The 26,580-nt window shown below is 33.3% G+C and overlaps 3 long non-coding RNA genes across 3 annotated transcripts; 1 reads left to right on the forward strand and 2 right to left on the reverse strand.

The window, feature by feature from the left end:
- Window positions 1-1,524: 1,524 nt before the first annotated feature.
- On the reverse strand, window positions 1,525-2,843 carry LOC126887969 (uncharacterized). The gene is made up of 2 exons (XR_007699319.1): window positions 2,437-2,843; window positions 1,525-2,352 (listed from the first exon to the last, which is right to left on the reverse strand). It is a non-coding gene; the product is annotated as an uncharacterized LOC126887969 (long non-coding RNA).
- Window positions 2,844-9,318: 6,475 nt separating this feature from the next.
- LOC126887977 (uncharacterized) lies at window positions 9,319-13,383 on the forward strand. Its single transcript, XR_007699322.1, has 3 exons — window positions 9,319-10,294; window positions 10,370-10,894; window positions 13,069-13,383. It is a non-coding gene; the product is annotated as an uncharacterized LOC126887977 (long non-coding RNA).
- Window positions 13,384-23,938: 10,555 nt separating this feature from the next.
- On the reverse strand, window positions 23,939-24,579 carry LOC126887978 (uncharacterized). Its single transcript, XR_007699323.1, has 2 exons — window positions 24,150-24,579; window positions 23,939-24,073 (listed from the first exon to the last, which is right to left on the reverse strand). It is a non-coding gene; the product is annotated as an uncharacterized LOC126887978 (long non-coding RNA).
- Between the last annotated feature and the right edge of the window lie 2,001 nt (window positions 24,580-26,580).

Consider the following 26,580-nt stretch of genomic DNA (forward strand, 5'->3'; position numbering starts at 1 on the left):
AATTTTTTATTAAATTTCACATATATGTTTTGGATCAATGTCCTGATAAAATGGGTAATTATCATCGATACGTAATTTTTGAGCACTAGCAGTGAGACGATGTGTTAGTATATCCAAATATATGTATTGGTTCATATTACTGTTAATAAAATGCATGTTACGTACTCCTGCAGACAACATACACCCCCACATCATCACTCCACCTCCTACGTGCTTTCATTTTTTTTAGTTTTAGTTCTTTAGTCTATCGGACCCAAACAAGTTTATTTTCATCAGCAAATATTACTGAATTCCAAAAGTTACAATCTTTGTTAATATGCTCCCTAGTGAACACAAATAATGTAATATGCCCATTTCTTTGGCTGATAGAAGATTTATTTCTTGCAGTTCATGTAGATTATTCTTTTGTAATATCCTAAATGATTAAATTTATTTCAAAGGTTTATTAATATTTATGTATGGTATACTTGAAACCCAAAACAGCTTATGCTATTTTAAAAGACTTATACTAACTTACTTTCAGTATGTAATTTTTTTCTAATACATATTGAGCAACTGACACAAGCTAGTTTTATAGAGCTTTTCATTCACAGTCATTTGTTTCGAGCGTCTGTCATATGTTGAATAATCCCTGTATATTAATATTACAGTCGGAAAAATGAAAGAATACCCATGAACGAACATATAAAACACGCTGTATTTTCCTGTCACCGTGTCACAAAGAAAATTGTCCAGTGCAAGTACATGTAACAATAATTATTACATGTACTTGCGTTGGCCAATTTTTTGTGTGACACGGTGACAGGAAAATACAGCGTGTTTTATATGTTCGTCCATGGGTATTCTTTCATTTTTCCTACTGTATACAACATATGACAGAAGCTCGAAACAAATGACAATTGATGAAAAGCCCTATTGAGTAGTGACTGCATCATTTAAGCTGTGAGACACTGTATATCAGTGGTGGCTTCGCTACATATTAAAATTGTTTTGTTGATCTTTCCTTCCTTGATTTCCTTCTTTGCTTTCTTTAGCGTGCATACTAAACAAGTTATTTATGTACAGCAGCTTTTGTAGCCAATGGTTACTCTTGTTTGTTTTCTAGATTTTTTCTCATCAGGACTTCTGATTGCTTTTTGGTTTGTTACTTTCTACCTTCTACAATTCAGAGACAGAGTTTGGGGCTTATTATTCGTCCAAGTGTTGGAATGCTTGTGGGTTTTGATATATATGTACCAACTACCTACTAGGTTTAGGTTGAAAGGCTAAGGATTTGGTTGTGATAAATATTGTGGGATAATTGATTGCATTTGTGTGGATAAACCTGGCATCTGTTGATTTTGATCTTGGTAGTCCATCTTGAGCTGTGCCATTAGCACTAGGAAATAACTTTGTTGATATGACATATATCATTTACTTGATATCCAGTTTAAAAATACAGCACACCATTTTTAAATCCCTTTTTAACATCACTGCACTAGTAGTAGGATTGTTTCTGGTTTGTTAGTCGAAATAAAACACTTGTTTTATTTATTTTGGCCACTCATAATATTAATAAAACTAATTATATTAATTATCAGTGTAATAATAATTGTAAATCTTCAAATATACAATAAGGTTTAACTAAAAACGCACTAAAATAATTTACATTTTAAACTTATTCACAGCCGAATGTTGCTAACTGCACCAATAGCTATTAAAAAATCTGAAATTCAAATCTGATATATTTGGATCATTTCTTCTTATATCTGCAATAAGAAATTGACCATCTGCATAATATAATACAGCAAAAAGTAATGGCTGTCAGTTCCTTTATAATTTCTATAGTATCCCTTCTGAGAGGTTGAAAGTTCACCATGTTTCCATCCATAGCTTCTAGACATTGGGTGCATTCAGCAGACACAATCGCTAACTAATCGATTAGTGATTTTCTGCTGAATGCCACATAAATTGTGACATTCAGTATGTAAATCACAAATCGATTACTAATCGATTAGTTAGCGATTGCGTCTGCTGAATGCACCCAATGTGAAAACTGCCATTCATAGGCGTAACCAGGATGATCCTAAGGGGGGGTTACAACTACCTGAAAGGGGGGGGTTACAACTACCTGAAAGGGGGGGGTTACAACTACTGGAAGGCCTCTGAGGGCTATGGTGTTAAGTGTATAGAGCTCAAAGTACATCCCAATGGGGGGGTTATAACCCCCAAAACCCCCCCCTGGTTACGCCTATGCTGCCATTTGCTATTAAATTTATTGCTAATTTAGAAAAATTATATGCAATTGTCGTGGAAAAGCTTACCCTTTTTAATGTGAGCCCTGTGCCTACATAGCGTAAAGCAACAATTAATCTGTAAAGAACAATATTGTTTAAATATAAATACATAGGTTAATTTAATTGATTAACTACTGTTAATTCAATCTTTGATTCGTACCTGTTGGCACTGTTGATGCTTTCACTCATAGATGTATTTTTCCCAATGTCTTCTTGTACACAATTTAGTTTTTATTAGGGCTTTCATTTCATGGAAAAAGTCCAGCTAGCCTACATTCTTTCTTTTCTATTTTTTCTGCCTGATATGCTCGAACAGTGGTAATAGGTGCCCTACTTAGTACTTGACAACAAAGTAAAGTCACAACTCCCTTCAGCACTCCTCACTCCAGCCTTTTCATTTCATTTTCAATTTTCATTGTGGATTAGAAAGTTCAAACAAGTTAGACAACTCTTAATACAGAAAATTTGATCAAACTAGACTGATCGTGAGAACACCGATTTTTAGAATTTCAACAAACTGCAATTGTGACGTCACTTTGACGTACTTCCTCTCGTACGTCAAGTTTCCTCAAACTGTTTGATCAAATTATTTGAAGGTGAGACGCGGCCTTGAGCGTATCTAGCAAGAGGTGGGAATAACCTAAAGTGCACTTTACATCAACAATAAATTGAACAATAAATTGACCAAGTTATTCAAGGCCAAATTTGACGTGTTCTCAAAGCACAATTTGACATCCAAGTTTGTTCGTTATTAACTTGACGCCAATAAATTCGTGAATTTCTTGAAAGCAAAATTTTCTTGTCCTCAAAAAAATTGAAGGAACTTGGAATAAATGTTGTAAAAATGTCAATATTTTCAGTAGTACCAATGCAATGATTTTTTTATTAGAAGCTTTTGAATGTCGTTTGTTTCTTTGTTTGAGTAAAGTGTTTGATTTGAAACAGAATAGAATAGAACAGATTAATAAAATAAATAAAATAGAGAGATAGAGTATAATAGATATATAGTATAAAATAAACTGAAATAGAATAGAGTAGAATATAATAGAATAGATATAATATATATGTAGATACTTACTAATAAAGTATTTGATTTAAAACAGAATAGAGTAGAATGTAACAGATTGAAATATATAGATAGATTAGAATAGATATATAGTATAGAATAAAGTAAAATATAATATAATAGGTGAAATGATTGTGAAAAGCAATAGTTTTAAGTACCTAGGATCGGTATTACAGAGTAATGGAGAAATAGATGGAGATGCATGCAGTAGAATTAGGGCTGGATGGATGAAGTGGAAAGAAGCGAGTGGTGTGTTGTGACAGAAAAATTCCAATGAAGCTGAAGGGAAAATTCTATAAAACAGCCACAAGACCGGCTATGATGCGCGGAACTGAATGTTGGGCAGTGAAAAAGAAAGCGGAACAACGAATGCATGTGGTGGAAATGAGAATGCTTAGATGGATGAGTGGAGTGACAAAGAAGGATAAAATTAGATATGAGTATATTAGGGGAAGTCTAGGTGTGGCACCAATTGATGCCAAAATGAGAGAGCATAGGTTAAGATGGTTTGGTCATGTTCAACATCGAGACGTTAATCACCCAATACGAAGAATAGCTGAAGTGCAGATTCCTGGAAGGAGTAGGAGAGGAAGACCAAAGAAGACGATAAGGCAGGACATGTTGGTAAAGGGGATTAACATTGATATGACTCAAGATAGAATTGTGTGGAGAAATGCAATTAGGGAAGCCGACACTGCATAGGGATAAGGCAAAGAGAATGATGATGATGATAATAGGTGTAATGTGTAGATACTTATATAGAATAGGTTTGAAATAGAGTAGAATATAATAGAATAAAGATACTATATACCTACATCCCTAATAGCACAAGGATGTCCTTCACAGACTTTAGGGAGGTCCGTTTTCGTCCAAGGAACGTCCTATTTTGGTCCAAATGTCGCGCTACCGAATGTCTGTTGGACGTCCACTTAAGGTCCGAAGGGACGTACATTGGACCTTAATCGGACGTCCCAGGGGACGTAAATTGGACCTTAACAGGACGTCCTATTTTGGTCCAAATGCCACGTTGCCAAACGTCCAATGGACGTCCACCTAACGTCCGAGGGGACGTTCAGTGAATGTCAATTGGACCTTCATAGGATGTCCCAGTTTGGTCCAATGTCTTGCTGCCGAACGTCCATCTAACGTCCTGAGAGGACCTCCGGTGGACGTCTAGCATCGATATTTAGACCTGTGGAGAATGTATGGTGGGAAATAAAAAATATATTTTTAAGGAACTTATATTACATCTTATATTAAATTACAATTATTGGATATTACATTATTTACATTAAATTACAATACACTTCTCCAAGAAATTAACGCACCACCTTAAAAATAGGGCATTTTTGATGTCTCGAATTTTCTAAACCTGTTGTCTCATCTGAGTGATTTTTTTATAATATAGCCTAGGCTATGGGTTACATCCTTAAGCTTGTTATGCACTGGTAGCTATACTGTAATATATGTATATTATATCATATCGCTCTCTATAGTAATGAGTGAGCCTGCAGACAGGGAACTAATGGTTCCGTATGTGCAGGCTCACTCATTACTATAGAGAGCGATGTGATATAATATATATTACAGTATAGCTCCCCGTGCATGACAAGCATAAGGCAGTAACCTATAGCCTCAGGCTATATTATTATAAAAAAATCACTTAGATGGGACAACAGGTTTAGGAAATTCGAGACATCAAAAATGCCCAATTTTTAAGGTGGTGCGTAATGCACTGTATATATAGGTAAACTTATATACAGGCTGTAACAAAAATAAAATTTTTGTGTTTATTTAGTTGGCTATCTATTATAGTGTACAATCATCTAGAATATTTTGAACAAACTAAAAACATGAATATATCATCGAAAAAATAATAAAAAGGTCTTAAAATGCTTGGTTAGATATTAAGATCTAGTTAAAAAGAAACCAAAAACTGTATATTTTCTACAGAACGTAGATTATGAATTTTTAAGCCAGCTAATCCCATTTATTATACAGGGTGTCCCGAAAAGATTGGTCGTAAATTAAATCACATATTCTGGGACCAAAAATAATTTGAATGAACCTAACTTACCTTAGTACAAATATGCACACAAAAAAAGTTACAGCCCTTTGAAGATACAAAATGAAAATTCGATTTTTTCGAATATATCGAAAACTATTAAAGATTTTTTATTGAAAATGGACATGAAGCAATATTATTGCAGTAACATCTTAAAGAAAAATTATAGTGAAATTTGTGCACCCCATAAAAATTTTATGGGGGTTTTGTTCCCTTTAACCCCCCCAAACTTTTGGGTACGTTCCAATTAAATTATTTCTGCGGTACCATTAGTTAAACACTGTGTTTTTAAAACTTTTTTACCTCTTTCTATTTTTTCGATAAAGCTCTTTTTATCAAGATATGGCTTCTTTTTAAAATGGTTCAAAATATACCTAAAAATGTACATCATAAATAAATTTTCATATTATTAGTCTCTACAATCGTACTTAACCATATACAAATATGTGGTGGATTTGACAAATATTCAAAATATCACGATAAAAACTGACTTCAAAAAAGTACTAAGAGGCAAAAAAGTTTTAAAAACATTGTGTTTAATAGTACCACAATAATAATTCAATTGTAACTTACACAAAAGTTTGGGGGGGGGGGGGGTTTAAACGAACAAAACCCCCATAAAATTTGTATGGGGTGTCGGGTGTCCAAATTTCACTATACAGTGGAACCTCGATTATCTGTCTCTCTATTAACTGTTAACCATTTTGTAAGAGAGACTAAAAACTTTTTTTACAGTCACCTCCTGTTTTCATATGATATTTTTTGACATGTTTTGTAGTAAATTCAATTATCTATTTACTACAAAACATGTCAAAATTTACATGTGAAAACAGATGACCCTAAAAATGGTTTTTCGTCTCCTACAAAATTCATGAAAAAGCAGATAGGAGGTATTGTCACATCACCGACGATATACCAGAAGTATATGTGGCCATACCAAATAATACATCCTTGATAAATATAAACATTTTTATTGCACAAAATATATATATTTCTATATATATATTTTTTTCCATAATCATCACTACGATGATGATTCATTTGTATTGAATTGTACATTGCAATTCTCTGATGTTTGGGAAAAAGGGCTTAAGTCAGAATTGCACATCGATAATGTTTTGATGATTTCTGGACCAGAAAAATCGGCTCTTTTTATTGGTACATACAGTTTAAGTCTGCAACACTTTTTTTATGGTCCAGAAATCATCAAAACATTATTGATGTGCAATTCTGACTTCAGCCCTTTTTGCCAAACATCAGAGAATTACAATCTGGTCATAACTGACCAATGAGCAATTTTAATTTAACCTAAATTACTACTGTTCCTTAAAATGAAGAGCTTACCCTATAGCGTCTCTTATCTAATCTAACAAGATCGTGCACTATTCTAACATACACAGGCACACAAGCACTACGCTCTGCTTTTCACTATCACCTATCACTCAAACTAGTTCAAAAGGCTTTGTCCTCTTCAATCTTCTAGTTTGTCCAGTAGTAGATATCGAGGAGCTGGATTTCCTCAATATTCTCATACTTATGAAGTTGTTGTTGCTCATGACCTCCTGCTATCTTCTTGATGACTATATTATCCAGGTTCCATTCCTAGGTCTTGATATTTGTTTATAAAGTAATATCTTATTATGCATCGACAATGTGGAGTTTCTTCCAACTAGTCAATACACTTTTTATAGGTATCTTTCTTTTGCCTTTCATAGCCACAACAAGGCTATAATACGTTTCCTTCCTGGTTTTTTTGTAGACCACTTTCAGCTGATTCTAAAAAATTAAAATGAATGGTAATTTTTCTATTCTTTACAATTAAAAATCAAAAGAAATAGGAAATAGGTACTACTATTTACAGGTAATAATATGCATAAATAATTCGTTTCCTAAAGAATACAGAAAATTGAAAACGTTTTTATAATACTTACATAATTGTTTAAACAAAAGAGACCCAGCCAGAGCAAAACTAACAGACAGAACTGCAAAAAAGCCACTAATTTCCATTTTCCCACCCCCTTATCTTATATGCATTTTCCAATCAAAATTTTTAGGTTGTCATGAACATGAAAGACTCAACCTCAACAAATAATAATAAACAAAAAGCTCTACAGCTCTACTTCCACTTCCCGCCAAATGGACACAGGTTGGTGACACTGAATTCACGCCAAATAAATGAAAAAATAGAACAATTTTCTTTTTCGTCAATTTCTTCACGTGAAGTTTATAACGAACAAACTTAGATGTCAAAGTGTGCTTTTACACGTCAAATTTGGCCTTGAATAACTTGGTCAATTTCTTGTCCAATTTATTGTTGATGTAAAGTGGACTTTAGAATATAAAATAAATCGGAATAACGGAACGACAGTGACACACAGGCGGCGGCCATCATATGCTAGAGAGAGAAAGCTAAGCGCCGGTAGAGAGAGATAGATAGACCACCGACCCGAACTGTTCCGCGTTACGCTATTTTTCGAACTGGCCTAATCTATTCTGGCCCTGGATTCCGTGCACTGTAGATATCTACATGTCGCTTTCTATTGGTGTCAATTTTCGTAAAAATATTTGAATTTTAGCTTTAATTGAATTATTTTCTAGTTTTGCTAGGTTATACTCTAATTGATGCTGAAGTGAGACTTAGTAAAACAAGAAAATATTTGAATTAAAACTAAAAATTCAAATATATTGACATTAATAGAAAGCGATATGCGCAGTGTGAATATATTTTAATTTTTAGTTTTAATTCAAATATTTTCTTGTTTTACTAAGTCTCACTTCAGCATCAATTAGAGTATAACCTAGCAAAACTAGAAAATAATTCAATTAAAGCTAAAATTCAAATATTTTTACGAAAATTGACATCGATAGAAAGCGACATGTAGATATCTACAGTGCACGGAATCCAGGCCCTGTTATATCTATGGATTGCCACCAACATACAAGAAAGAGGTTCTACAGAGAGACAGACAAGGTGCTGGAGAATTTGACAGGCCGTGTAATTTGAGTTGCCTATATAAATGGACCCGATTGAATCAGTATTGACAGTTCGTTGAATGGACCTCATATTTTAACTTTCAGGGCTGATTGGCAGTACATATTTCAAAATTTAAATACTTTTTTGTATTTACAGAGTAAATAGAGTACATAGTACTATACTTCGTGTTTAAATCAGTTTAAATACTTTTCAGAATTGTTATTTGTATTTATCAAAACAAATACCTACTTTCCTAAAGCATTTGGGAGTTAAATAATTTTAAAACTATTTAAATACTAAATTAGTGACTGTTTTATATAAAGTGAAGAAGTCCTTGATTATGTTTTTATGTTACTTTTATATTTAGAATTTTACATTTCCCCGATTTAAGTTGATATAGGCAACTCAAATTACACGGCCTGTCAAAGTTTCCAGCACCTTGTCTGTCTCTCTCTAGGACCTCTCTCTTGTATCGTGGCTGCATTAATGGACCATGATAGTGTGACGTCAAAACGTCAAAATTTTTCCAAACACGTTGTGTCTAGGGTATACGCTACCGTGTACGCAAATAAAAAAGTTAGGTAGAATTAAACGTCATAACAAATATTTTTCTATCAAACAAACACTAAACATATCAAAATAGCGTGTATCAAAATATACAGTCACTGCCCACGCTAAATAGTCACTAGCTTGATGAAGTTTAACTTTTTTATTTGCGTACATTTTAGCGTGTACCTAGACACAACGTGTTTGGAAAACTTTTTTTTTGACGTTTTGACGTCACGACTATCACGGTCTATTGTCTTCGTGCCTATTCCATCCGTTGACAGTTCATTGAAAAAATGCCGTTTTTCGACATTAAATTGTTTATAAATAAAAATGGCCGCCAGATCCTACGCAGGAAATAGTCACAATTTGTTCTCATAGGTATTACCTGTCGAAAAAACGCTTCAGTACCCTGGCTGCTCGAGTGTCATGGAAAAAACCTTATTTTCCTGGACTATAACCCACTCAGACGACATGGCAAGTGACGATTATTTGCCAAGCCAAGTACACGACTCGTGTGAGCCAGGCTATAGAATATTTATATTCTAAAGGTTGGTGCATGTGATTTGACTTTTGACTTATCTGGACTTATCGCTGATGTCACGTCAGTTGTTACCATGTTGTTACTTATCATGCCCATAGAGGTATATATTAACATAGAGGGAGCCTACCTTCCGCGCTTCCTGACGACAAGATCTCATGGACTGGTTTGCTGCATCTCTTTCTAACACATTGTATCGAAAATCTATGATGACATTAAGTGTGAATATAGGCACGGAAGAGGAGGACAACTGTAGCAGCTTTACTATGCGTAAGAGTGAAACAGCACTAATCCAAATAAAAAAGATGGTGTCGTCACTTCGCTCTGAATGACACTCTCTCTATGCTAATATATAACTCTATGATCATGCCCCGCTAACTCTAATAAAAAAACATGTAATCGTATTTATTTTCCTTCCGTTTAGTCAGAGGCGCTGATGTCGGCATTGTGATTGGTGGAACATGACTTTTGACAAATCGTGCGCTATCTGTGAATCTGTAATCTGTGTTCGTGTTCGTTCGTTCGTTGTCGTTCACTTATGACTTATTTTATATCATGCCCCGCTAACTCTAATAAAAAACATGTAATCGTATTTATTTTCCTTCCGTTTAGTCAGAGGCGCTGATGTCGGCATTGTGATTGGTGGAACATGACTTTTGACAAATCCTGCGCTATCTGTGAATCTGTAATTTGTGTTCGTGTTCGTTCGTTCGTTGTCGTTCACTTATTTTATAAGGTCGGTTATAAAATGTGTTTGGTGATTCTTTCGGTGGCAGTGAAAGGTGACGGATGTGATTCGCATCAGGAGGCAAATTTGAAACCTGTGGTGAGATCTACTAACCTTTCCTCTGTTAATAAACCTTTTCTTTTTTAATATTAGGTCTGTTCCTTTGTTTTTTAGTGTTACACTTTTGAGTGTAAGTGTAAGAAATTCTATGGACATTTGAGTGTAAAATGACAGCGGATGTGACAGCGGCTCATGACAGCGGACAGTATTAAACGAAAATTATCGCTGTGCCAATCAAGCAAAGGGACAAGGAACTTCCGAATATGGCCTAACTGGGGGCACATAACATAACATAACCTAATCCTAATATTTACATTTGTAAAGAATATCCTGTTTGTTTTTATTGTCGATTGTGCAGCCAATCAAATATAAAGTAGTTTATCGCCTACAGAACTGAATTAGTCCATAGCAGTTATCAGTTTTTCTTTCTTGGGAAGCTTATACATGTAACTTGTATTGTAAATTGTGGGAGTAGGGCAGACAGGGAAAAGTCTTATTTTGTACTGTTCCCAAGGCTCCCCATGCAATACATTTAAATGAATTATCCAAACAAAGCTGGGGACAATGGATAAAAGCCACAAGAAGAAGAGATATAAGGGAACTAAAATTAAAATATGAAAAGTAAACATTTTATAAGTGGTAAGTTTAATGTAATTCAATTAATAAGGATTTTAAATGTCTACAATAATAATAAAGATGTGATAATTCAAGCTTAATTATTAGGAAAGCCAGCCATGTTTCACTTCCATGAAGCAGAGAAGGGAGGTATATAATATACTGTCCCTTTTGTCTTCTCACTAATTTCTCTTTTGCTAATGAAACCTGTAGTGAGGGAATGATATAATCGTGATGTTTTAGCAATTCTGTTGTTCATTTTTTTTGCATTTTTTGTCTATTATAGTTTATAAATATTCAAAATCATTCATATGTTCTACTAAATTTCCGTCGAGGTTTATATGGATTTCTCTCAGTGTCTTGGAAATAAGTAAAGTTTTAGTCTTTGCTAATTTTATTTTCATTCCTTTGTCTGCAAGTTCTCTCGTCTATAAATTTAGGTTGCTTTGTAAAGATTTCTCTGAACTTGGTATCAATGCAATGTCATCTGTAGATACACATTTACTCAGAGTTATACTTTTTAATCAATTTTAACCTAAATCTAATTTTCGGGACTCTACTGCATTTTTTTTATTGGTTCATTCATATATATAATATAATGAATAGCAGTGAGCTTAAAACTCCACCTTGCCTTACTCCTTGTGTATTAGCAAATTTGTTTGATTCACAGTTTAATGATCGCACAATGTTCCAGTACATAAATTTTACTTGCATCAATTAGTTCTCCTCCAACATCGAACAGTTCAAGCCCTTTCCAAATGTGATGTCCGGGTACCTTGTCAAAGGCTTTTTCCATTGTCTTATAGTAAAGATATGATCTTGGACACTGTGCCCGGTCAGAAACCTTTTTGTGCATCGTCTAGTTGATGTTCCACTTTCTTTCTCAGTCTCATCTCCAGTGTTCATTCATAAATCTTAGCCGGTACACTTAGCATGAAAATACCTCGATAATTTGAACATAACTTTTTTACCTCCCTTCTTTACCAGAAGAGCCATTACTGCTGTTGCCCAATCTTCTGGGATGCGTTTCTGTTTCCAAATTGTTATCAGTAATTTGTGTAAGTAGTGTAATGCAGATTCCCCCATATATTTCAACAATCGTGTTTTGATATTATCTATTCCTGCCACTTTACCATTTTTCATTTTTGCAATGGCTTCCGTTAATTCTTCCATTGTTATTTCATTACTCAACTCTTTGGAATATTTACTCCATCTATTAACTATATCTTGTGGTTGGGTAAGTGTTTCTCCATTTTATTTTTTTTTATTTGCACGACAGTACTACCTGATTTACCTCTCATTTTTTCAGACCTTAATAGAACAATTTTTGGTTTGTCCTACTACTGTCTTGCTCCATCTTTTCTCCAAATCTCTCCCACTGTTCCAATTTAGCTTTTTTAACTTTTTCTTTCACAAGCTTCCTTGCTTATTAACTGTTATTTTCTAGATAAGCTCTCCATGGTACTTTCTTTTCTTTCACAGCTATTTTTATCTCTTCGCTCCACCAACTAGTCCTTTTTTTTTGACTACTTTTATTCAATAAAAATATTAAAATACTCTTGTGATAGTGAAGAGACAGTTTATGTTTCCTTTCGATCCAGAGGCGATACACAATCTCCAGACAGTTGTTTCTGCCTTACGGCGTCCCCAGTGGAGCTGCCTGCACACCTCTGAATCAAAACGAAATCAAATTGTCTATTTAAGTGGAATTTCAAAAATAGTTATCTACTATTAGGATGCTTCAGCGATATCTCTTAAAGAAAAGAGAAAAGTCCCCGATACAAAATTCACTATTAAAATAGTAAATAATTATTTAAATCTGAAACTTTTCTTATTGGAACCCCTTTCTGGTACATCCTTAATCTCTTTTTGACTTTTACAATTTCGGACTTTGAATTATCTTTCTGATCTTTTTTCTAGATTAATGAAAGCAGAATGTAACTGTATACTGCATAGTCCTTTTCCCTTTCTTTATTCATCATCTCTTGTCTTATAAATTGTAAAAGTCAGAGATTAAGGATGTTACCAGAAAGAAGTTCCAATAAGAAAAGTGTCAGATATAAATAATTATTTACTATTTTTATTTTAATAGTGAATTTTATATCTGGGACTTTTCTTTATTCTTGTGATACTTTCCACATTTTTATGATTTTTTTATGGTACACAATGTAGAATTTTTATTTATGTCTTTGTTTTAGGAACAACCACCAGATATTTAAAAGGTATAAAAAGAAGAAACTGCTGGAATTTCAAAACAAATGTGTTTGACTAGTAAAGATTTGGATAAATAACAGGAGTTACTTTGGGCTATAGCTAAGTGCAGATTTATTTCCTTGTGGCTTCCTATGTTAATTCTTATTAATTATACACTTAAATATGTTTTTAGTCTCAGGAAGATTTTATATTTGATTATTTTTGAATAAACATTATTATTATTACCTTAATTTCCATTAAATAAATTAACTGTAATCAATAAAGTAATCGTTTAATTGTTAATAAATTATCAAGTATGATTCCCAAATATTTTATTTGTTTGACACCTTCTATGGGCTGATTGTGAGATTATAGTTAAGGTACCAAGGGTATTATAAGGATAATAACACTTGAGGTCAATGGTGTATATACCGAGGGCCTTTGGCCTGAGGGATATAAGTTGACTGAAAGCGATATTATCGTTAATACCCGTGGTGCCTTCAACATTTAATGTCCGACTAAATTATTTTTTATAGGCAAAAAATTGAAGGAATTTTGAATTAATTAGTTTTCAAATAAGTACATTTACCAGCAATAGTCGTAACGTAATTGTGGTAACCATAGTTTTACTTGGGTTGTTATTTGTCAACTTGACAGTATTTAACTAGTTATTTAAATTTAATACCCTAGGGCGTAATTTTTCAAAATAATGCCCTAGAGCCTAGGGCATTATATCATACTTAACTGACTTCGAAATCATGTCATTATTTATCAAACTGACTTCAAAATCATGTCATTATTTGTCAAATAATATACCAGTCGGACATTAATATTATTACAGTAGAACCTCGATTATCTGTCAGGGCACCGGACCAAGGGTATGATGGATAATCGAAAAGACGGTTAACAGAACATTAAAAAAAAATAAAAATTCATAGTACAACTCTCAAATTTCATTTGTATGGTTTGTTTGACAATATAAGAGGGATTTGTGTTCATGCAATCGAATCAATTTAAAATATTCTGAAATTTGTGTTTGTTTTACTGCTGCTTCATATTTTGCGACGGCTGAATTTCTTAATCGGCATAAGGCATAAGATCATGCAATCTACTTTATTGGCTTCTTCTTGTTGAGAATACCACTCGATGAATTATTGCATATGCGATGCAGCTTCTCTAGATTATTTACGCAAATCTTTGTCAGTTACAATAGGTTCATCAATATAGCTACAGTCAAGCTTCCTTGTGTCCAAGCATCAATATAGCTACTGTGTCAGCTTCCGAATAGGTTTGGTCCGCCTTTGTTGCCATTTCAATGAGTTCTTTATCTGTCAGCAATGGATAGCCGTTTGTGTCCTCATCACAAATCAAATTACCTTTTTTTTTTATTTTTTTGCATTTAAATGATTGCTAATGTATAACTCAATACAACTTCTGTATGTACCCTGACGGTTAACAGAGGTGATGGTTAATGGAGAGACGGATAATCGAGGTTCCACTGTACATGATTTCGAAGTAAGTTATATTATAATGCCCTAGGGCGTTATTTTTCAATATTTATTTTGAAAAATAATGCCCTAGCTAGGGTATTAAATTCAAATAACTAGTTAAATACTGTCAAGTTGACACAATTACGTTACAACTGTTGCTGGTAAATGTACTTATTTAAAAACTAATTAATTCAAAATTCCTTAAATTTTTTTGCCTATAAAGAATAATTTAGTCAGACATTAAATGTTGAAGGCACCACGGGTATTAAAGATAATATCGCTTTCAGTGAATGTTTATCCCTTTAGACCCTTTTAACCCTTAAGATTGCTATCTAAAAAAAATACCAAGAAACTTTACAGAATCAACGATACTGATCTGGCTGTTATTAACACATTCACAGACACACTTTAGATGTAGACACATCTTATGGAGTAAGTGGCTTCATATGCAGTTGTGTCTGTGAATGTGTTAAGAGGTAAAGATTGACGAGCTCCTGTATAGGATAATGCTACTGTTTTATGTTAAAAAAAGGTAAATTAGAATCGGACCAGGTTTTTATCGTGAGTAGATCAGAAGGTATAGTAGCAATATTTGAGTTGCTCCAAGTAATACTGGTATCATCAGCAAAAAGAAAATTTTTTCCATTAATTTTTAAACTAGGGATGTCATTAATAAACGTAAGGAAAAGTAGAGGACCTGATACTGAACCTTGTGGTTTGTAGAGGACCCCACATACAATATTTTGGAGACTAGAGTCTGTATTATTTGCTCTAACCAGTTGTTTCCAACTATCCAAGTAAGATTGAAACCAATTCAAAGAAATTCTTCGAATTCCATAGAAATTTAGTTATTTTTATCAAAATTTCATGATTTACACAATCAAAAGCTTTGGCATAGTCACAAAAAACAGTGGCAGTGTGAAGATTATTGCTCAGTGCTTGATAAACCTCATGTAGTACAGAAAACATGGCATCAGCAGTACATTTATTATTTAAAAAGCCGAACTTTTGTAATAAAATGTTGTTTTTAACAAGAAAGGACATAAGTCATGCTTTTATGAGTCTCTCAATAATTTTGGAGTACCGGTAGTAATGCAATAGGTATATACTTGCAGGAATTAGATTTTTCACCACCCTTATGAAGAGGAATAATGATAGCTGTCTTTAGGTACTCTGGAAATTTACCTTTCTCAAAAGAATCATTAATTGGCGAGATGAGGACACAAGGATCTACAGATCGAGCGAGTCTCGTAAATTGCACGGCTTCGAGCCACGCTTCACACAACCATATTTGCGTACTTGTGTTTTGGGTTGTGTGGTCGTGCTCTGGTCGATTGGAGTTATAATTTACCAAATTTAAATATAATCGTTTCTACTGATTCATAATATGTATACTATAATATATTGAAGTTTTTAAATATTGCTAATATTATTAAAGTTTTTAACATTGTATTTTAATATACTTTGTTTTATTAATAATAATATTACCTAAGTATTGCACCTTGTTCAAAAAAAGTTCAAGATAAATACCGCGGTTTTTTCATATGAAAATGCAAAGAAAAAATATACAATTTGCAGAGTATGTAAATGCTTGTTTTTTGATAAAACAATACAAATTGTATGTAGGTAGGTAGAGTAGCAAAGCATTGAGTAGTTATAGCAAAAGTAGCTACGCCATCTGAGACACAATAAGGATGAAATTAGTTTTATATTTTCTTTTCTCATGGAGCATGCATGATGGAGAGTTTTTTAAAATACGTAACAAAGCATGTTGTTTTGTTATCTATGTTGCAAATATGTTGTTTTTTTTCAAATTACAAAATATGTTGTTTTCAATACAAGTACCTAATTGTTGTTATTATTTACTGAGCATTTAGAATTTTGACTAACGCTCGATTTCATAATAAAGTTAAAGTGTGTGTTACCTTAAAAAAAGCAATTGTTACAGTTAAAGAAAACTTTAAATTTAAAGTCCACTTTAACTTTATTAATATAAAATCGAGCGTAAGAAATTTTATAAACTTTGGAAAATAGCATTTCAAAAAAAGTACTGTAAGTATGCTGTATTTTTAATTTTTTCTCAAAAAATAAAACAAAACTCATTTTAAAACATATATTAAATTATAAACACAACACTAAATAAATAATTATTCTCAACGGTTAAAAACCACACTTAAAAGTTTTAGAAATTCACACCCCAGAATCAAGTTACTCAAATTTTCAAACACCTCACCTGACACAGTGTCTCAAGTACAATTGCACGAAGCTGTTGATGTTATATTTTTACTCACATTAACAAAGTATTCATTTAGATTTCCAGGGTCTGAAAGGAAAAATGTTTAAGCTGGGTGAATTTTATTTGGAAGATCGTTTATTATGGACTAAGTTTCTTTTGCAACACTTTTAGAGCTTCTCAGACAATTTTGATAGTACGATTTTTTAGCCTTATTTATTTTATAAGTTTTAAATAGGTTTTCCTATACTTGCTGATATATTCAGTGACAGAGCCATTGGAAAGTAAATTTCTTGATGTAGAGTAGTGAACGCATATTCATGGCTGATATGCGGATACCGGATACCTTTAGTAGTCCAGGGCCCAGGATTTGCGATGTTTTGGCTTAATTGTAATTAAAGGAAATGCTTTGTTGAACTTAAGGACATAAAAGCATATTAAAAAAATCACTGAAAAGTGATAATTTTAAAATTACAGGAAAGTGCCACTCGGAGGTTAAGCAAAATTAAATTAAAACTTGTAGCTACTTTAGTTTTTTCAATTTATAAATCTAGTTTAAATTAAACTAAAAAGAAATATATCTTTTTTGTAAACAAACACATTTAACGGCTAAACAGCTGGCTCCGGTTGGATGATACTGCGCAGGACGAGTGTAATATCCACCACCGTCTCGGAGGTAGGTGTAGAAAAGTGTTACACTTTTTTTCCTACAGCATTTCAAAGAAACGAGTTCTACGCGTTCTACGACAGAAGTTGAGTGTATCGTGAAAAAAAGTGTAAACACTAGAAAAACAAAGAAACAAGAAAGTGTAACACTTTTACACTTTTCTTACACTTTTCAAGAACTAGTGTTACACTTAAAACAAAGGAACAGACCTATTATTGGTATATTACATTTATAGTCTTAAATTTCATTTGTATTTAACACGCTTAGATAAGAGTATAAAATATTTAAGGTAATTAATAATGACCGAGGATTCCGGGAGGACAGTCCCTCCCGACCTTGAAGGTTTTGCTGGTTTTAATAGTCAAGATGTTGATATGAACTTAATGGATACGAATAAAAAAACCGAACAAAAAGATACAAATAATAAAACGGAGACTTTTTTAACTAATTTAAGTTATAATAATTCTGCTATAGGGCCATTTATTGTAATTATTGAAGGAATTGAAAAAGGGCATGCTGTAGGTCGCTATAATCATCTAAAAATTGCTAAAGATATTTTTCAATTAAAACTTAAAGATGTTTTAGAGGTTAAAGAAAAAGGTAAAAACAAATTAGGAATAATATTTCAATCTGCATCAGCAGCAAATAACTTTGTTAAAAATAATAAACTAAATGACAAATACAAAATATATATACCAAGAAACTCGGTAACTTGTAAAGCAATAGCTAGGAATATAAACCCAATATTTACAGAAGAAAACATCAAAAATATGGGCGAAAGCCCTTTTAAGATATTAGATGTAAAAAGATTTACCACGAAAAAAGCCAATGAAGACGGAACAATCGAGTACTCTCCAACGGGGACCATCTTAATAACATTTGAAGGGGTAATAATCCCTAGAAATATAAAATTATGTTACTTATCAATTCCGTTAATTCCCTACATACCACGAGTCACCCAATGTTTCAATTGCCTGGCTTTTGGACACACAAAAATGCAGTGTAAAAGCATAAAAAAATGTCACAACTGTGGCAACCCACATGAAACCGAAGAAAATGCACAACAGACATGTAGAATATCTTGTTACTTCTGCAAATCGACAGAACACCAGGCTACCAGCAGAAAATGTCCCGAGTATGAAAGGCAATGCAACATTAAAAAGACCATGGTATACGAAAATATAACACATTATGAGGCCAATTTTTTGCACCCTAAGTCATATGTACCTAATACATCCAATACAGCACAAACATTTAGATTCTTGCAAACAGAATTCCCCAGTCCACAAAACAAGGGGCAACAATCGGACAATCATATACAGATAAATCAAAGAAGATCTTATATCAATAGCAGTAACATTGTCAAGTCAAAAAAAACATACGCAAATGTATCAACGACAAACGCCTCTCCTCCAACAAAGAGAGTCAGTTTTGACAAAACAGCACATAACAGAGTATTATCATACCCCAATGGAAGACAGGAAAGGGCAGAACACAGGCCACAATTTCAAAATTTTCAATCTAGTCCATATAGAAACATAGATAGAGAAGAAGATCCTGCTGGGTCAGGTACACAGTCAATAAAGTCAAATAATCTGAACAGAGTTGAAGAATATTATAAAAAATTTTTAATTACACCAATAGAACATAAATGTCAAATTAGGGATCTAATTAATACATACTTTGAGTTGTCCAAATCTTCGGAAGATTTGGATAGGCCAGAAAAGTAATCAAAATAACAAGTTATATAATCAGATCAACAAAAAATGCAGTTCTCATCTGCAAGTAACTAACACATTAGTATAAAAATGGATAACACAAACCTTAACATTATTCAATGGAACATACGTAGTGTAAACTCTAATTTTAGTAATTTAATATCACTAATCAGAGATGAGGAACCAGATGTCATTTTACTCAATGAAACCTTTCTAAAACCGGTACATAAATTTAACATTAAAACCTATAATATAGTTAGAAATGATATGAATGAAGGTACTAGTATAGCAACACTAATTAAAAAAAATCTAAAGTACGAAATTTTAAAATGTGGAAATAACCTAGAAACCAACAAATTTAGAATAATAATAATTAAAATTCAAAAATATAATATAGTAAATATATACTCTCATCCCACCAATAAAATAACAAAAAACAAACTATCTAACCTAATTAAGGTGCTACAAGGACCGATCATCATTTTGGGAGATTTCAATGCCCATCATGTTGCTTGGGGATGTGAAATATCTGACACAAATGGTAACAATATAGAAGAATTTGTTGATGACTACAATTTTTTTATACATAACGATGGGACTCCAACAAGACTCACCAGACCAGGACAAAGGAGAAGTGCAGTAGACCTGGCGATGACCTCCAGTAATCAAGCCCACAAATGTGATTGGACAGTAATAAACGACCTGGGCTTCAGTGACCACTACCCCACAAAACTAGTTATACAAAATTTTATAAACATTAATCCGGAAAACATCAATCGGGGAATGAAAAATTATAAAAGAGCCAACTGGGAAGAGTACCAGGACATATTAAACCGAACAGCAAATATAGAACAGCTGGAATATAGAGAGTTAATTCAAACAATGGAGAGAGCAGCCAATATGACTATTCCAATGAAAAATCGAACAAAGAGAAGAATAGGATGCATCTGGTGGGATCAGGAATGCTCACAAAAAATAAGAGACAGAAAAGAAGCAATTTTAAGGCTCAAGACACAATTCACAGTTGAAAACTATGTCCACGCCAAAAAAATGATAGCAGCAACAAAAAAGTTTCTAAGGGAGAAAAAAAGAGACAGTTTTAGAAAGTTCTGTGCAACGCTAAATAGAAACTCCGATATGAGCTACGTATGGAGTACAGTTAAAAAATTCTATAATTCACAACAGGGGTATAAAAAAAAACTACCCAACACACAAATCAGTGAAAGTATCTTAACAAATCTATCAGTATGCAACATAGATCCAGAATTTACGATAGTGGCAAACAACAGCATCCAGAATCCTTTCTCCATGAGTGAACTGAAACAAGGTATAAACAATAAAAAGGACACAGCAACGGGCATTGATGCAATCACTTATTCAATGATCAAATATTTACCAGAGGCAGCCTTAAAAAGCTTACTTCATATGTACAATAAGGCACTAGAGGGAAAAGAGATTCCTGAGAGCTGGAAAACACAAATAATACTCCCGTTTCTCAAACCTACCAGAAATCCGCAACTCGTAGATAGTTATAGAGCCATAGCCCTCTCATCATGTGTAGGCAAAATAATGGAACACTTTATTAAAAACAGACTGTAATGGATATTGGAAAACAACCATACATTCAACAGCTTCCAATCAGGGTTTAGAAAAGGTATGGGAATTCAGACTAATATTGCTTTTCTTACATCTTATATTCAGGCAGCATTTTCAGAGAATAAAAGTGTGTTGGGAATTTTCCTAGATATAAAAGCCGCCTATGATCATGTAAACATTTATATACTTTATAAAAAAATGTTAGATTTAAATCTCCCAATAGAACTAACTAACCTTACATTCAAGCTTCTTCATAACAGGAAAATATATGTCAAAGATGAGGAAGAAAATCTCATAGGTCCGACCTTTACAACACAAGGTTTAGCACAAGGATCACCACTCAGTCCGTTACTATTTAACATCTATATACATTCGATTTATGAAATAATACCAGAGGAATGCATTTTATTGTCATATGCAGATGAACTAGTACTGCTAAACAAACATCAAAACCCAATCCAAGCAGCAATAGGATCAAATTTAATTCTTGCAGACATAAGTGAATGGCTAGCGAAACACAGCTTCTCTATTTCAGTAAACAAGAGTGAAGTAGTATGGTTTGCAAAAACTAGTAATAGCTACATATATCCAGAAATCGTTATGGATCAGCAGATCATCCCTCGTAAAAAAGAAATTAAATATTTAGGAGTCACCCTCACAGAAAACCTTAACTGGAACCCCCACATAGAAAACATAAGAAGTAAGGCTATTAAAGGTATTAACGTAATGAGGGCAATAGGGAAAGTTTGGTGGGGTGGGGACCCTGCCACTTTACTACTGGTATATTATGGTCTGGTGAGATCCCATTTGGACTTCGGCAGCATATTCATAAAACCATCAAACAAAAACACCTTGCGTAAGCTAGATACAGTACAATTTCAAGCCCTAAGGGTTATCCTCGGATGCATGAAGTCAACTCCTACAACAGCATTGCTGGCAGAAACTGCAGAGATGGCACTAGAATTTCGAAGAAAATGGTTGGCAACGAAATTTATGACAAAAATGTACAGCATTCAAGATAATCCGATTTTAAAGGTAATCAAAGATATTAAACAAGCATGTACTTATAAGATAGGATATTGGAAACAAAGAGAGAGACCATACCTAGTGGAGGCACTTGACCAACTAGAACCATACAAAAGTATAATTCACACAGCAAATGTGATACCCAGCTTCTCGTTCAACATGGACATACAATACACACGACTTCCCACAGTGCAATTAAAAATCAGCAAGTCAGATCATCATCAAAATATGATATTCAAAGCAGCAACAGAGAAATTAAGTGAAAACTACCTATTTATCTATACTGATGCATCAAAAAGTGGGAATGCTAAGGAAGCAGAGACAGGCTACGGTGTATACATTCCCAATATCAACTATTCATACTCATCTAGATTACCATCAGCATTGAATATATGCACAGCAGAAATAGTGGATATTGGCAAGGGGGTAAAGGAATGTCTGAATCGAGGTATTACTGATTGTATTGTCTTTACCGACTCCAGAAGTGCTATACAGAAACTAACAAAAGTTGGCATAAATGCAAATAATGATCATACCACATTAGAAACGAAACAGCTATTAGTAGAGGCAAACTCAGATAACAAAAAATATAAATTGTGCTGGATCCCCGGTCATTCAGGAATAGAGGGAAACGAATATGCTGATAAGTTGGCAAATATTGGGAGAGTACTTAATGTCCCACAAAGTATAAAAATAAACTACACAGATGTTTGGCCAATATTGAAAAGTAAAATAAGGAGGGAACATGACATTATGCTGGAAATCACAGACACAGACTAAAGGGAGATGGTATTCTGGAATTCAACCCTCATTTCCAGATAAACCCTGGTTTAAAAAATTTCCCTATATAGACCGAAGACACCTGACTAATATAATAAGGATGAGGACAGGGTACTGTTGCACAGGATCACATCTATATCGACTAAAAATAAAAGATCATCCATTCTGTGAATGTGGAAGAGAGGAGAATATAGACCATATTCTTTTGCAATGTCCCATAAGAAAAGGTACACAGTTTGATCTTAGAGATGAACTAAAAAAACTAGGGGTCCCAGTTAGTTTTAATATACAAGATATTCTTTGCAATCTATCTTTTGATCAACTAAAATTAATTGTTACTCATTTAAATATTAACAAGGTCAATTTGTGAAATACAAACTCAATTGTCCCATATTTCTTTATCCTATCCTTTCCTGGGTTCTAGTCTAACCGAGGTAACATTTCGGGTTGTGAGAGCTCTGCCGTTACCCCGGAGCGAGAAGAGTTTTATCCCTATGTTGTTCTATTTGTCTAAACTAACATCTCTCATCACAGGGTATATTTCTATACGTATAAATTTGTTAGATATTATGAACGTCTAAAGAAATGATTTTAATATTTAGGAATAAAGAAACAGGAAATAAAATACTAAAATCCGTTAGCCGAAACATAACCTATCATATTAAGCATAGAAAAAAGTGTTGTGTGATTTGGTAGAATGCGATCTTACCCTTCAAAAAATATGTCACGTATTTCAGCACCTGTTTAATTAGGCATTCCAATGAAACGTCAAACATGGCCGGGTGTGGGCAAAATCTAACCTTACATCGACATTAATTTGTACAGAAAATCCTGTTTGGTTGTTTTTTTATGTTAATTGTGTAGGGAAATCTGCGAAATTGTGATAACAAATTAAATATGAAGTGGTTTATCGCCTACAGAACTGAATTATCCCATATTATTTACCAGTTTGTGTCAATAACTACTATGGGATAATTCAGTTATGTAGGCGATAAACTAGTTTATATTTATTTGCTATCACAATTTCGGTGCACAATTAACAATAAAAAACAAAACCAAACAGGATATTCTTTACAAAAACTGATGTAAACCCTATATTATTAAATTTTTGCCCACTGCCGGCCATATTATATCACGTGATTTGGAATGGTCAATTGGAAGGATACTACAAATCTGGCCTCCACATAAGTGGTCTGTAGCTTCTACATGATAGGTGTGAAATTTTAAACATTCTTGCTGTTGATTGGATAGGAAGAGTGGCATAATCTAGCCTCCATGCTAGGTACATCATAGCCTCCATACGGTACTTCCAATATTTAATATTTTATTTATTCAAGTGGACAATAAAGGTAAAACACAAACAACTTTTGTTTCTTACTTATTTATTTAAACAATAATGTGACATTTTACATAGAAATATAAGTAATTTGGATTAAATAAATGTTTACTTGTCGAATTTTTCCACCGTCTGCACACAACAGCTGAACGGAGCCATTAGACCTAACAACAAAACGTGAAATAAAATGTGTATTTTAAAACTGTTGGATAAACAGTACCTACAATCAGAAAAACTTACCTTTAAAAAGGTACTCGATTATGAAATAACAAAAATATCAAAAAACACGACTGAATATCAGCTTTTTATGGTGACACAAACACATCACATAACCGACCACGACCATATAAAATAAGTGAACGGCAACGAACGAGCGAACACGAACACAGATTCACAGATAACGCAGGATTTGTCAAAAGTCATGTTCCACCAATCACAAGGCCGACATTAGCGCCTCTGACTAAATGGAAGGAAAATAAATACGATTACATGTTTTTTATTAGAGTGAGCGGGGCATGATATTAAGTAATTGTCAAAAAAAGCGTAGAATCTTCTTGTTTGTCTTTAGAGTGCTGCAGTATTGCTAAGAGCAAGACAACTGCAACACGAAAGAAATGTGCTGGCAGATGCACTTGTATGCAAGCCAAAAAAAAGAAGTGGAAGTGGAAATGTGTTTGGTGTTTGTGTTTGTGTCACCATAAAAAGCTGATATTCAGTCGTGTTTTTTGTTGATATTTTTGTTATTTCATAATCGAGTACCTTTTTAAAGGTAAGTTTTTCTGATTGTAGGTAGTGTTTATCCAACAGTTTTAAAATACACATTTTATTTCGCGTTTTGTTGTTGGGTCTAATGGCTGATCAGCTGTTGTGTGCAGCCGATAAATTCAACAAGTAAACATATATTTAATCGAAATTAAATACTCATATTTCTATGTAAAATGTCACATTATTGTATAAATAAATAATTAAGAAACAAAAGTTGTTTGTGTTTTACCTTTATTGTCCACTTGAATAAAATATTAAATATTGGAAGTACCGTATGGAGGCTATGGTGTACCTAGCGTGGAGGCTAGATAACGCTACCCTTCCTATCCAATCAACAGCAAGAATGTTTAAAATTTCACACCTATCATGTCGAAGCTACAGACCACTTATGTGGAGGCCAGGGCCCGGATTACGTACACTCGATACGCATCGTATCCGCCATGTTTTACTGTAGCGCCTTATGGGAAAACATGGCGGATACGATGCGTATCGAGTGTACGTAATCCGGGCCCAGATTTGTAGTATCCTTCCAATTTTCCAGGTGCTGAAATACGTGACATATTTTTTGAAGGGTAAGATCGCATTCTACCAAATCACACAAACAACACTTTTTTCTATGTTTTATATGGTCGGTTATGATGTGATGTGTTTGGTGTTTGTGTTTAGTTTGTGTTTGTGTCACCATAAAAAGCTGATATTCAGTCGTGTTTTTTGATATTTTTGTTATTTCATAATCGAGTACCTTTTTAAAGGTAAGTTTTTCTGATTGTAGGTACTGTTTATCCAACAGTTTTAAAATACACATTTTATTTCGCGTTTTGTTGTTGGGTCTAATGGCCGATCAGCTGTTGTGTGCAGCCGATAAATTCAACAAGTAAACATATATTTAATCGAAATTAAATACTAATATTTCTATGTAAAATGTCACATTATTGTATAAATAAATAATTAGGAAACAAAAGTTGTTTGTGTTTTACCTTTATTGGCCACTTTAATAAAATAATATTAAATATTGGAAGTACCGTATGGAGGTTATGGTGTATACTATACTACATTCGCTCTCGCGAGATTTTTTTTGAGACATTCGGAATAGGAAACCTACAACACAAAAATTCCTACCTCACACTATTAACTGCTAAAATCAACTCAAATCAACTTAATCTTTCATTAAAAAAAGAAGAATTATTAGAAATAGTGGGAGTGTCTACTAATCTCATAAAATTTTGTGAAGTTTATTTCTACAAAATATTTTTATTTTGTACAATAAATAATTTTCTCATTTGCTATCAATACATTATAATGGTTTAAATAAATAAATATTGATTGGCGTAAGGTTTATGTTATTTTTATGTCTGTTTACTATTAATAATATTGGATATGAGCAGGTGCGTTGGTTTTGTAGTAATTTCCAGTCACTTCTGACAACTGAATTTTTCAAAAAAGAAATTACTAACGTCAGTGTCAAAAAAAATCTCGCGAGAGCGAATGTAGTATACATTCGCTCTCGTGAGATTTTTTTTGACACTGACGTTAGTAATTTCTTTTTTGAAAAATTCAGTTGTCAGAAGTGACTGGAAATTACTACAAAACCAACGCACCTGCTCATATCCAATATTATTAATAGTAAACAGACATAAAAATAACATAAACCTTACGCCAATCAATATTTATTTATTTAAACCATTATAATGTATTGATAGCAAATGAGAAAATTATTTATTGTACAAAATAAAAATATTTTGTAGAAATAAACTTCACAAAATTTTATGAGATTAGTAGACACTCCCACTATTTCTAATAATTCTTCTTTTTTTAATGAAAGATTAAGTTGATTTGAGTTGATTTTAGCAGTTAATAGTGTGAGGTAGGAATTTTTGTGTTGTACGTTTCCTATTCCGAATGTCTC

The sequence above is a fragment of the Diabrotica virgifera genome, chromosome 1 (genome assembly GCF_917563875.1).
Source record: "Diabrotica virgifera virgifera chromosome 1, PGI_DIABVI_V3a".
In the NCBI taxonomy this organism is placed as follows: domain Eukaryota; kingdom Metazoa; phylum Arthropoda; class Insecta; order Coleoptera; family Chrysomelidae; genus Diabrotica; species Diabrotica virgifera.